This window comes from Rousettus aegyptiacus, unplaced genomic scaffold (genome assembly GCF_014176215.1).
Source record: "Rousettus aegyptiacus isolate mRouAeg1 unplaced genomic scaffold, mRouAeg1.p scaffold_m13_p_8, whole genome shotgun sequence".
NCBI lineage: Eukaryota > Metazoa > Chordata > Mammalia > Chiroptera > Pteropodidae > Rousettus > Rousettus aegyptiacus.
The window spans coordinates 40,058,752-40,072,747 of NW_023416311.1; the positions used below are offsets into that span (position 1 = coordinate 40,058,752).

Below are 13,996 nucleotides of genomic sequence, written 5' to 3' on the forward strand. Positions count from 1 at the left end.
CACTGAGCAGTGACATGCTGCTAGTGTGACAGAGGGGCTGAGGTGTTTATTTTAATGGCCACATGTGGCTAGTAGCTACTGTGTCGGACAGCACAGGGACTAGGGAGTACGTAGGTCTTGATTCTTAGAGATAAGGGCCTTTAGAGGCTGAGTCACACAAGTTCCCATGGGGCTAATGAAGGCACTGGACACTCCTCTTGAATTTGATGAAGCTATGCTCGTGGCCCGGAGTATGGAAAAGGTTTTGGAGTCATCAGGCCAGGGCTACTGCTAAGCAGCTGTATGAGTTCAAGCAAGCTCTCAGACTCAATTTCCTCTCCTGTGAAAAGGGAATGATACTTTACAGGGCTGATGGGGATATGTGAAATAAGACAACATCTCTAAGGTATCTGGTACCTTACGTTGATACACCTTCTGATACCAGCCACCAGCCTCGATTCCCTCCAAGTTCTGCTTTTCTTTAGCAAAGCTCTAGACTATCAGCCTCATTCTTTTGTCTGAGCTTTCTATCCCACCATGAAAGAATAAAGTAAACAGGGCTCATTGCACATTTTTTGACCTCAGAGAATTGGGGCATGGATTACTTAAGAGTACAAAATGGGGGGCAATTTAGTCGCTTTTTGGGGAGGGGGGAGAGAAATTCATTCTGTTCTCTCAAAATCATGGCATTTCCTTCCACACCATCCCAATGACACTAACAACAGAATTCTCTACCAAAAATCAGCAGCCTCACTTCATCAGTGCAAGTGAGATTCTCCCCTATTTTTCCTGCTAGTTTTAGGAGTAAAAATCTAAGATGAGAGGCTGAAATGCTCGAGGGCCCTTGTCTAGGGATTACGTAATCCCCACAGGGCAAACAGCCAGAAACCAAATTTGGCAACTCCCAGGGTTTGCTGGAGACTGACTTCACTTCTGTTTATTTGGCTGTTTGGCACAGTTGCTTTGCTTTTGGTTTGGGGATGTTGTGATGTTTTGAGCTGTGCGAGTATTCTCAGGTCTGCCTTTTCGCCTATTGTAGGGGAAAAGAGAGTTTCCTTTGTTTGTGGAGCTCAGAAATGACCTTGTTATTTCTGTGGCAGGAGGTATTATGGGAAAGTTCAGAGGTTCAATGTTTAATCTATCTACACTACGGGTCCTGCTGATGAATTTATGTTTTAATTTTTTTTTTTTTTTAGCTGTGTCTGGGCACTAGACATCATGTAAATAAATGAATATGTAAATGAAATTCATGAAGGTGGTCTAGGGATTTGAAGCTGAGAAGCCTTGCTGAGTTTCAGGGGCGAGATTTAACATCAGAGCTTCCTCATCTTATTATTTCACATGCAAAACCCTGTAATGAAGGAACAAAGTAGGTCAGTCCCAGCTGTACCAAAACAGAATACAGTGAAGGAGTTATCAAAAAAATTAAAAAGCCTGTCGCGGTCACTGAAAGAGCACACTTTGATAGGTTTTCTTTCAGTGATCACCCTGCCAAGTTAAACTTATGCGAGTGGATTGCCTCCTCCACTCTTCTCAAAGCAGCAGTAATAAGACAGCATTCCAAACAAGGTTTGTGTGGAAAAGGGCCATGAGTGTTCATGACAATTAAAAGCACTGGGAACCTAGAGAAACTTCCATCCCCAGTCCAACGTTATTCTTACATCATTCTCTCGTTTTGTCTTCCTGTGTAAAATAAAGTAACTTCAGTTAGTTTCCTCTGAACCACTAAGAGTCACTTTGTACTCCTCTGAAAAAGAAATCCGTGTCTGAACACACCAACATTTCTTCAGATTGCTGGCATGTAAGTAGCTCTACCAGTTTGTAAGCCTTCTTTGGAAAGATTTTTTTTTAAAAAAAGGTGTTGGCAATTTGCCATGTCAAAATGAGCTAAAGTCAAATCTCTGGAGAGAAAGAAAAAGTGGGATTAATTGCACTCCCAATGTCTTAAAATACAAGTATAATGAATGAAGGCACAGAGCAAGCAAAAAGAAAAGAAGAAATTATGTCCTAACTAGATTATGGGTTTTCCCTTTCAGCGGTTTTCCGCCAAGAGAAGTCCCCCATTAGAAACTATTTTTCTCACAGGAATAGTCTCAGCAGATCTATGCAGATGGTCCAAGTCAGTTCTTGTTGGCAGAGAGGGAGCATGTATTCTCTAGCTCTGAGAAAAGTGCAGAAAAAAGTAGGGAGCGTTGTATCTAACGTACTACACCTGGTCAATAATTGTAAATTCCCTTCTTGCTTAGTTCCTTTCCATCCCCACTCAGAAGACTACCAGGGAAAAAAAGGCCTCTAAATGTGCCCAGAAAAAAATGAATAAAAGTGATTCCCCAAGAGCACCTTTTCTGCCAGGGGCCCAGGAAACAAAGCTCTCTCTTTTGGTATTTACCCAGCAGGTAGGGCGATCTGAGAATTTCATCCCCCTAAAGAGAACAAAATGCCTGCTCTCACCCTTTCCCTCACCCTCCCATCCCCACCCAGGTCCTCAGTAGCATCTATGCAATTAGACGGCATGTAAGGGACCATAATACTACTGTCATTGTTCTTAACACCTCTGCAAGATCTTTTTCCCTCCCAATGTCACCTCGAAGTGGAAAAAAAAAAAAAATCCTTGAAGTAAAAAGAAGAAGTTGGGCAGGCGATTTAGGAGCAGTGCCCTGCTAAGCAGCAGAATACCCTATCACCTGCATTACTGTCCTTCAGGGCGTATACATACACACACACAGCCCCTCCCCTTGCATCAAGTACAGAGGTGAGGTGCACATCCTCTGAGGGCACAGGCTGCCTCCTTCCAGGCCACCCCTCACTCCACAAGTGCTAAGCAGCTTCTGTCTATGATGCCAGGGTCGTGCTCCACACAGGGCAGCTAGAGACAGGGTGTTAGGGACAATCCTGGGCTGAGTCAGACGTGATCATGATCCTAGCTCTTCCCAGATGTGCAGTCTTAAATAACTGAATCTCTTTGAACTTTCATTTCCCCCTGCAGTACATGTAGATGATAATGCCAAGTTCACAGAGCTGATCTAATGCTGAAATAAAATAACATATAAAAAACTTCTAGTCTGGCACATAATAGGAGCCCAATAAATATCAGTGTTCTGTCTCTCTGTTTCTGTCTCTCTCTGTCTCTCTCTGTCTCTCTCTCTCTCACACACACACACACGTGCACACAGGCACGCGCGCGCACACACACACACACACACTCTCTCTCTTAAGGCAACACAAGACAAAAGGGACGGAGGATTCAGAAGAGGAACACAGGCAGTTGTGCATATATATCACACGAGCTTCCAGGGCCACAGGATCCTCATCTGAACAAAGGCGTGACAGACCTCAAAGCAGGATGGTAGACGGGTAGGATACCAGTCTATAGAAGTCCTAGAAGCCTGAGAAGGCTGCCGTGGAGGGGATCACAAGGGTTCCTCCTGACTCCTTGAAAGACTGAAACCCCAGAGGATGCAGGAAGATACGGAATGCAACCAACGCAACAAATGGTAGGTAGGTAACAAGTTCAATAGCACACACTAAAAATGTTTCACTGAGGCTGGAACTGCTTCTTCCTCGCTGGTTCCTGTTTTGCTTGCTACTGAGCCAAGAGGATGGGAGGTGGACAGACCAAAGATAAGCACAGAGGAGAGGTTAAAACAGATCCCTGTCACACAGATACCTTCCTCCAGGCTTGGTCCTGAGTCCAGATTCCTTAAAGAGGCCACTTTATCGTGATTTTTGAAAACATATCAAAGTATATGAATGCCTCAGACAGGGTGCATTGATTTCAAAACATACATTCTCAGGAGATGTTGAGCAGATAGTGAATGATACGCAGACTCTAGCCTCACCCTACATCTTGGCAACTGGTCATCTTATTCCCTTTTACCTTAGAAATCTACCCTTTTTTTTGTTTGTACCTGGTGCACATGAAACCCGGGAACTGTTGGGTCAGACATTTCATTATGACATATGTAAGGTAGTGCAAAAAATACCAGGCATGGTTCAGTATGAGAAAATCCACCCCATTCTCACTGGGTTCCCTAGAGCCCAGTGTAGGAAGGTGAAGACATGTCTCCCACCACCTCGGAAGTGTTTAGGAGCCCTGTGGCCCAAGGCTGATGTCACTTTCCTCCTCGATGTATAATACAGGATGTGAGGACACTGAATATGTCTCTAGCTACCCTTAAGACAGCTCACTCATCAGTGGTAAGTGGTGAATAAAGAATGATCCAAGAAAGAAAATAAAAGAAGGAAACATGCAAGACGCCTTTTAGGATAGGTGTCTTTCCTTTATCTTGAGCTAGAGGCTGGAAGTACGGGGCGATAGTCAGAACCTGGGTGGTCCTGGAGAACCGCCATCCACCCACCCATTCAGTACCTAGTAGATATTCTAAGCAAGCAAAATGTTTTACATTTTTGAAAAGGGTGTTGGCTTTTGATTCAAGTTCAGTTTAGGTCAATAACATTCTTTCCCTGTTTTGTGCCGTCCTTGGGAGAGCTGAAAGTTATCTGTCCTCAAGTGAGTTGAGGGTTGCCCTTGGCACCTTTCGTTGGAGATCAGCAAAAGTGGGGGTTTCGATTCCCTAACTCCAGGTATTACAGGGGTCTGTGCTTGGGCATGGCAGACCCACAGAGTCTGTGCTGTACTCATTTAACCTTAAGACAGACAGTTCTGAGCATTCCCTAATGAACACTTGACTCTGTCCAGCCAGAATCACATAAAATAAAGCCAAACACTTTTTGCTGGCAGGTTAAAAAAAAAAAAAGAGGAGCAGGATTAGTCTTAAAATGTGTTTCCTTCACTATTAGAGTCCTTTCTTTTATTTTCATCTCAGGTGAAATGGTCGTGCTCTCATTATAAAACTGTAAGATTGTGGAAAACACAAAGAAAAGATGTCTGGTGAAGTAAGTAAAAAGGAGGCTTTTCCCCACCCTGTAGCTGAAAGAAATGAAATACTTTACAATTTCCTCAAATTCTAACCCTGAGGGGGTTGATCTGACCCAGTCGAAACTGGGCCCACTCTGCACACTGCACATTCCAACTCTGTACCAGATCGTGTCAGCGGACAGTGTTCCTGTTCATCACACTCCAATGCTGTGACTTTGTGGAGAGCCCAGTGGCACGCCTCTGCTACGCACTGCCCGTCTTTCTACAATGTGTACTGAATAAAAGAATAGTGGACAGAGGAGCATTCCCCTCCTTTGCTTCACCCCTGAGGTCCTCTTTACTTCTCAGTGAGGCTTTCAGAAAGCCTGCATCATGAGATTGAAGAAACCGAGTCGGGTACCACACTAGTCACTGGCAGTTTTCCCATCTGGAGTTGTTGGAGAAACATATATCTTCACCATTCTGCATTTTTGCCAATGAGTTCTCCGCACGTTTCCCCCAACCCCCATCCCTGCCCCACCCCCAAGCAGATTAGGCCATTGTTAGAGGGAACACTGATTAGAATACCAAAGCTCAGACAGAGCTAAGAAGCCAACTTGCAGACTTTACAGGGTCAGTAGGCCCAAGTCTCAGGAGCCAGATGAGCTTGTTTGATTTAGTGGCAGCAGCAATCTGATCCTGTAAATTGTTTCCTAGCAGAATGTAACCAGCTCTTTTGAAAGCCAGTCTGACTGTAATTTGCTACTAATTGTAGTTTAAAATGAGCTACTCTGAGCCCAGCTGATAGCAGAGCATAAATTCAAGTGGCTGCTCTTAGGACGTCCTTGGATTAAGGTGAGTTGTAGTATTCTCACTATAGGGGCTTCTGGAAAGTGGATCATTTCCATGCTTATTGTACATATCGCCCTACTCATCAAATTAAGGCAAGCTCCCGAGTGATAGGAAAGATAAGAGCTTCCTGGACAGTGTTTAAATTTCATCAAAGAATGGTGTCATAGTGGCTATTATACAGTTTGCTTCTATTACGAATGCCTTTCTCTGGCTGCTCATCTTCTGAGTTTTTACTGCTCCTCAGGCTACTTATTCCTTAGAGCCATACTCGCAAATCATGGTCCAGAAAGCATGCTGGATCCTTGCAAAAATCCAGATCTCTAGATCCCAGTCCAATTCTACTGAATTAGAACTTACGTGAGGGGTGGGAAACAGGTCTCAGGAATCAACATTTAAAAAAGGATCCATGAGGGATCCTGATGCACAACCAAGTTTGTGAACCACGGCCTCGTACAGAGGTTAGTCTGGTTCATCAACAGGAGACTTTTTAAGTTAAAAAATTAAGTGCTGATTGTAAGGAAATCAAAAACAAGAGGACAGTGTGGAGCAGAGATGGTAGGATGAGCACCTCTATCTCCCTCCAACCTCCACTACTGCTCAAATTATTGTCTCTGCCACCCTGGGTGCAGAAGTCCTGGCGAGGCTGGACTTTGAATCAAGATCACAAACCACAGATCAAGTTTTCCATCCTTTGGCCTTGATCTCCTCCACTCTCTCAAGCTCACTCCACTCCGGCCAGGTTGACGGCCTATCTTCTCACGTAACCACACTCGTGCTCGTGCCGCTCCATGTCATTGCTCATGCTGTCTCCCCCGTCCCATGGAGAAAGTCTTGCCACCACCCCTTAATACATCGCAATTCTACACAACCTTCCTGCTTAAGCCCCGGCTCCCTCTGAACCTTTTCTGTCCACTTCAAAACACTTCACCTCTCCATTCCCTGAAACTCTGCTTCTCTTAGGATTAACCTCAGGTTTGTTTGTTTGTTGTTTTGACTAACCTATAATTATGAAATTTGTGTAAAATCCATGTTGCCAGCTACATTTTGAATTTCTGTAGGTAAATTTCTCTCGGTTTTTAGCACTGAGTGTACAGTAAGTATACAGTGAGAATCTAATAAATTCCTGTTAAGATGTTGACTGATGGAACACCTCCCTGCTCGCCCAGAAGGTTATGTGGTAATCTCTGCTACTCTTATCATATCTGGCCATAGTCAGCACCGAGTCAGTGGTATTACAGAGGACACTGAGAAATGGCACAAGAAACATGCATGCACAAAGAAGAGAGCACTCAACCAGTCATTACAAATTAAGCACCAACTGTATGTCAGGCACTGGGTTAGGTGCTGAGAATACAGTGATTCGTAAAACATTCTCCTTATGGGGTCCCTCCCCTTCTGTTGGAGATAATCATTCAGGTGGTTATAAAAATCAATATATAACATGATCCACATTATAAAGGACTAATATATGCGGGCTCAGAAAGCAAGAGGCAGGAGGGCCTGACCTTCACTGTGAGGTCAGAAGGAAAGAAACAGTCCTAGAAACAGAACTCTGAGCCTCCAGGTTAAGACTATGCAAACCTCTCCCGCACATCCGCCTCACCTGGAACGGCGCTTACCTTAATTCAAGCCGTACGACCTTCCCTTTGGTGGCTCCCAAACTGCTTCAAGTCCACGTGGCTGAACTGTGACTGCTGGGTGATTTATCTGTTTTATCCCAAAGTTGACCAGGTCTCTGGCATTTTCCTTGGACTTTCTGGCAATAAAACGGGTATGATCATAGAGCACTGTTAAATGCACAGTGTGAAGATTAAGAAATGATTATAATGCATTTAAACTCCTAGAAAGAGAAAACAATCATGACCTCAAACCAGCAGAGATTTAGCCCCAAATTTCTTCCCTAATCAACCGCAGAAACAAATGTGAAGGAATGAGGGACACTTTGTGTGGGTGTGTGTGTGCATGTGTGTGTCTGTACGTGCAATAAATAAAACTCAGTTGCATAGTTCAGCTGCTCTCTTGTGACTTTCTGTGGATTGCAACAAAGGGACTTTTAGGGGGTTCCAAAAGAATCCTCTTGGGGAAATTTGGCTGCCTATCAAATGACAGAGAGTATTGTTTATCCCTGAATAGCTTTGTCAGCAATAGGCAAATCTAACAACAAGATAGTTACACTGAAAACTTAGTGTGTAGAAAAAGCAATAACATATGGAGAAGAAATGTGTTTTTATTATTTTCCTTTTCTGTAGAGCTTGCGTAATGTGTGCTACATGTCCTTCTTGAGAGTGTGTGGGAAGGCAGTGAAGGTAGGGAAGAGGCTGGCCGGCCACTTCATGTAGCCGCATTCAGTCAGGTGGGTTGTATTATGCAAACTCACAGGTTGAAGGCATTTCTCTTCGACCTTTAAAATATGAGATTCAAAATAGCATTATTATAAGACACGGAAGATTTAAATAGATAAAGCATCTGACTGTATTTAACAAAAACAAAAAACCGCGACTAAATCTAGGAACATCTTTGTATTAAATCTGATCTGTTCTAATAGCCACTTTATAATTAATCAAAGCATAAAAGCAAAAGATACCTGTTTTTACAAATATACGCTTTCATGGTCCATCCTTCAAGTATTCAAATAAATATCACACATTTAGAAGACAATAAGAAAAAAATGCACTTACATTTTGCTTTCTATGTGTCAAGAACCCTTCTAAAAAATCTTTGGATGTCTTAATTCATTTACTACTCATAACAACCCATTATGGAAGGTATGAACTCTACTTCCAATCACAGATGAGGAAACTGAGGCACAGAGGTGTTGAGTAGCTTGCCCTATGTAGGTCGCAGAACTGACTAGTGGTAAAGGCGCCATTTGAATCTGGGCATGTGGAGTCCAGAGTCCGCATTCTTGCCCTCTCTGCCATATCTTCTTGCTAAGGCTTAGGAAGAGAGATGGCTGGTAGTAATTATAATTGTCTTGGAGTAGGCTGAAAAATATAGTGTTTCCTTAGGCTTTCCATAGGCTAATTTTTTAAACTCTTGTTTAGCTAGATGGTTAATGATGAGGTAGTCACAAGTTAACTCACAGCAAACTAAATGTCATAAATAAATCACAAACAGCTAATTTATCCGACCTAAGTCGGAATTTGCAAAGAAAGCAAGGGGGATAAAATGTTTCAAAAAACTATCTTCGGAGAAAAAAAGCAGTAAGTTAAAATTGACTCCCTGAGGTAAAAAGACTCCACTCTTCTCAATTTACCCAAGTGCTTGGAGGTAACTTAAAATTCCTAGCCTATGCTCAGATCTGGGTTTAAAAGCGCTTCCTTTAGTAGCTCTTGCAAGATAAATTATGACTTCAAAGCAGAAATGTCTCCATTCACAAAATGGGTCACTGACAAGAGCTCTAGGGTGCAAAGAAACTGTAACAAGCAAAGAAATATGGCAACAAGAAAAATGAATTTTTACCCTAGGTTCTGCTTCCTCTTATCTCCTTCACACTTTATTATAGCGAGCCTCATTCTCCCTCTCATCACAGTGGGAGGAACACAAGAAAGGGAGCAGACTCAATTATATCCCATGGGTCTGGTCCACACAGAATGATGCCAGGAAAGAAAGAGGCATCATTTACTTCTTCTAAGGCCTGTGAGGCTTTTGCACTGAGCTGCTGGGCTGAGGCCCTATGGTGCTGGTTGACCGAGACTTGAGGATCAAGCCTGGGGCTGGTGGTCTGGGCCCACTGCGACATGGAAATGCCCTACAGAGGCTTCCTGTGAAGTCCCTCAAAACAAGACATTTCAGGTCACCTGAGGATCGACAGGCCCTGCAGCTACTTCTCACTGTATAACACTGTCTGTCTCTTCATTAAGGTGGAGTTTCTTCTAAACAGAGGATAGGAATGACCAATGCTGACATTTTTTAATTGCATATACAGAAGCAGCTTTGGAAATGCCGGTGTTTACAGGGTGAGGATGAAGCTATTTTAGGAAGCATGAAAACCTTCTGTGCTCCTAGAGGTAGGAGCCTGAAACACTTGGTGGTGTAGGTAACAGTGCAGAGCAGTAATTAGAACACCCAAGAAGGCAATGCATGCATGTGAAGGGAGGGGGCCTATGTTAGGACATACGTGCAGATGGCATTAAGGCGCCCCATAAGCCAGGTGGTGAAGCAACTTGAAGCCAAAGTCAACTTGGCAGGACTAGGCGACACCATTACTCCACAGGCTCAGCTTGGCTTAACTGGGGAGCAGTCCTTAGCAAAAGCAGGCTCAGAACCTCCAGCCCGTCATCAGTGGAATCAGTGGAAGGGGTCTTGCTCCGCCTGGGTCTCTGGGCCTTGCCTCACTGCCCAGCCTGACATAGCAGTTCTTTTCAAGAATTAGCACATAGCTGAGACTCGGACCAATTAGTTGAGTTCCTGATGTCTTATCTGGGTCTTACCATCTTCCTCCTTCGCCTTCCCAGGGGCATGAACTCTCTCCTACCCGTGAAGAGAGAAAGCTTGTTGAAACAGAGCTCTGTGACATGACTTTTTGCTTCAGAGAAAATTTGAGACTGTTCCCAAGAAACTATGTCTTACCTACTAGTGTCACTCAATAAAAATGATAACCAACTCCAGGCCAGGCTTTGTGCCAAGCACTTTGGTTAACCCTCACATCTAACCTGAGAGGGAGGTATTTTTGTCCCCATTTTGTAGATGAGAAAACTAGGCACAAAAGGGGTCATGACTTGCCCAGAGCCTGCACTAAGAAGTAGAAGAGCCAGGGATCAACTCTTGACAGATTGCTCTTAAGTGTTACATTACATTCTTCCAAAACATGCTGGATATAGTCCCTCCCCTTTAGTGCTTCCCCTCGCTTCTCTCCAACAGAGGTGACAGACAGTCTCTACGAGGGTATCACCATATGAGGCAGTGAAAAGAAAACGTGATCTGACCTATGAGTTCATATTGCAAGGCCATTGGTGCAATGAGAAAACCTCCTTTCATAAAAGGGAGGCCGCAGTTTCGTACCATTATTTAAAATCTCCCTCCTCCCTACCCTCTCTCTCAAATTAGCACTTTAACTCTTCCTGCTGAATTGATTCAGCCAGAAAAACACTGAAAACAAACCCAGCTCCCCGAGACTAGAATATTGGCAAGAAGGGGTGGAAGGAGTTAGCTGGGAGCCCGGTGGAGGGAAAACCGGATGCACCGAGAGAAATTAGAAATGAAAATAAAAGTGAGTTCTTTTATTACTATTAATATATATAGTATCAAGCTATGGATGGAGGAAAATGCGTAGAAAAATAAATAAGAAAGGCAAAGAAAGGGGGAAATTTTTGCAGCTGTGTCAATCTCTAGCAAACAGACACTCAACTGGCATTTGGAACTGACAGTCTGGTTTTGGCTGTGCTAACTGGCTGTGTGATGCTGGCCAAGACACTGCCCATTTCTGACCTGCAGTTCCAGGTTTTGGTCCAACCACAATCTAAACAAATACATCGAATCAATTAATCAGTCCACTGGCACTGGCCTGTCATGAATGGTTCCTACATTTTTATGCCCATTACATACAGAGAAGCAAAGGGAAAGGAAGCAAATGGTCACACTAAATCACCTGCTTTCTTGTACAAAGATTGTTTCATTACAATATCCTAAGGGAATATAATTTAAAAGCCATCTTTACTATTCACGTACATGTACACACACACACACACACACACACACACACACACACACACACACACACGCTTTCCCGGTCATTTAAAAAAATTTTACTGACATTCAAAGAAAATAAAATAGTAGGTGATATACCATGAATTTAACACTGTTTTGCTTCTATTCTACCATCATTAACTGTAGTCAGGCAGGATACAAAGAGAGCTAAGCACGGGGGCTTGCAAAAAATAACCTGTATTTTACTTCCAGAAAATGCACAGATCATTTCCTGCAGATAAAACAAGTACTCGGGGACTTATCTTACCCTTTTATCCCTTTCTAGAATTTAGTAAATAAGGTAGGCACAATTATCAAATTTGAGGATATGTTTTCAGAATACATTCTCCCTTAGCTAATGAGACTATCACCTGCATTTTTAAATGTTAAATACACATAGTGTAAAGGAGACAAGAATAACTGTGGCATCTTGTACCAAAATTAAGCTTTCTACAGTAAATGGGAACGCTGAAAATTCTCTGTGATTAATTTTTGACAGAAGCGGAACACTTGAAAATGGTAGATAACGTGTGGAGGAAAGAGATGTAGAGAATAGGTCCACCCTTACCACCCTCACCTATAAGATGCTAAGTGGAGAAACACAAAGAGTCGCTTATAACATCTGCACTGGCGTGATCTTTATTTAATGCACTCAGCTATTTAATTAGCATGCTAATATAAATCTTTTAAAAACTGTGTGCAAAGCCAACAGGGGGTCTGAATCCTGATGTTATTTTTCCCACAGCTGAATAAATAATTTCTACCACACTACCACACTCACACGCTCATCCTCACTAGTATGTACGAAAGGAATGGAATAAGCATTGAGAGATTTATACTGTACCATACACAACGTAATTAATAAGAAAGGGGCCATTTCTAGAGGAGGAAGTAAAGGTTCAAAAGTTCCTACATATTTCTGTTTAATTAATAATATAAATCCATCATAAGGAAGAGACTTTACAAGTGCCCTCCTCATTTTCTCTACCCATTTAACTATTAACTAAAGTTTTCAGTAACTTACAAACGTTATGGTGCCATGATCTATATGTAGAGTCTGCGATTTCATTATAACCTTTATGTCCCTACCCCACACCCAACTGAGTCATTCAGTAAGTATTAAATGAATGTGAACCCTGGCTCTGCACTGTGCTAGGTACACAGGACACAAAGGTGAACAGAGTTGTTTTCAAGTAACTTTCAGTTAAGTAGAGAAGGATAAAAAGAAATGTGAGGCAGGGAAGGAACTTCTAAAGGGGGAGGTATGTATAAATTGCTAAAAGAGCCTCAGGCAACAGTGATGGGGGGAACAGAACTAGACGGAAGGCAGTGGAGAAGGTTTCACAAAGAAGCTGACATCTGAATAAAGATTTAAAGGACAACTGCTCATCTCCCTGAGACCCTGGAGCCATGAAGGCAAGATTAAGTCTCATCCATCAGTGTATCCCCAGCATCTAGCACAGAGTATATGCTCAATAAAATTGTCTGCATAAGTTAATGGAGAGAGTTTGACAGGCAAAGAACGATGTGACGGCATTTCAGAAGAGGTTCATGGACATGGGTCCAACGGTCTTGGTATATTCCAAGAATCACAAATATCTTGTTACAATGGAGGATGTGGTTTGAGCGAGGAGTTGGTGAAAGGTGGAGCTGGAAAGGATTATAAAAGTCCTGGTTTGTAAAACCAGGTAAAATAAATGGCCTTCTTCCAAGAAGTTTTATCTCTCTAAAACCTAGAAGTGCATCAGAGCACAATCTCATACATAAATAAAGCACATTACTGGCACCTTCAGAATCACCCTGTTTTGTTTCTTGACTTGTTTACATGAAAAAATAAAACAGAGCTCATTTTTATGTACGGTGTAAGACAGTAGTTCAGTTTCATTCTTTTGTGTGTGACTATCCTTCCCCCATTGTACATTCCTGGCTACCCTACTATAAATTAATTGACGACATATGCGTGGGTTTATTTTTGCACTCTCTAATCTGTTCCATTGATCTATGTGTCTGTTTTTATGCCAAAAAGGAAGAGATGTGTGTTTTCTGTAACTTCCAAGAAAGAATCATTCTTGCTCTTTTCTGAGAGCTCCTGGAAATGACCATCTCTCCTGCTCTCTCCAAGGGTACTCGTGAAATGCAGCATAATGAGAATCCGTTAGCAGCTGGATTACCACCATGAGGGAAGACCAGCCTCAGTGTGAACCTGCCACTGTGGTGGGCAGAGAGGAGAAATGGAAAGAAACTTTGATGATACTGCTGGGCTACTGAATTAAAGTAATCCACAGGTCTGTCCTCCTTGTAGACTGCCACAGATATAGACTAATGCATATGCTTTTAATGTTTAAGTCAGTTTTTGTTGGGTTTTTGGTTCTTTACATCTGACAGACTTTAAATGGATACAATTAAAAGTTGATTGGGAATCCAGTTGCCTAAAGACCGGGAAGGAACACAAAAATCAGAATGCAGTTGCCTATTTCAGAGCGATGGCTTTAAGCAGACCATTCTAAGCTTCCTAAAATGACAGATCCTAGGAAGTCACTCTTACAGTCCCAATTATGTTGAACAGAATGGTAAACTGGACAGAGTTTTAGATAGTGTATAGAGAATAAAGAATTGAGG

The 13,996-nt window shown here is 42.6% G+C and overlaps 1 long non-coding RNA gene across 5 annotated transcripts in view; it reads right to left on the reverse strand.

Annotated features, from left to right (window-relative positions):
* The window catches only part of LOC107498156, a 207,878-nt gene that overhangs the window by 164,605 nt on the left and 29,277 nt on the right, over positions 1 to 13,996 (reverse strand). For all 5 annotated transcript variants that reach the window (XR_001593960.2, XR_001593959.2, XR_001593956.2 and 2 more), the window contains one exon: positions 7,309 to 7,445. This is a non-coding gene — a long non-coding RNA (uncharacterized LOC107498156). The remainder of the gene's footprint in view (positions 1 to 7,308; positions 7,446 to 13,996) is intronic.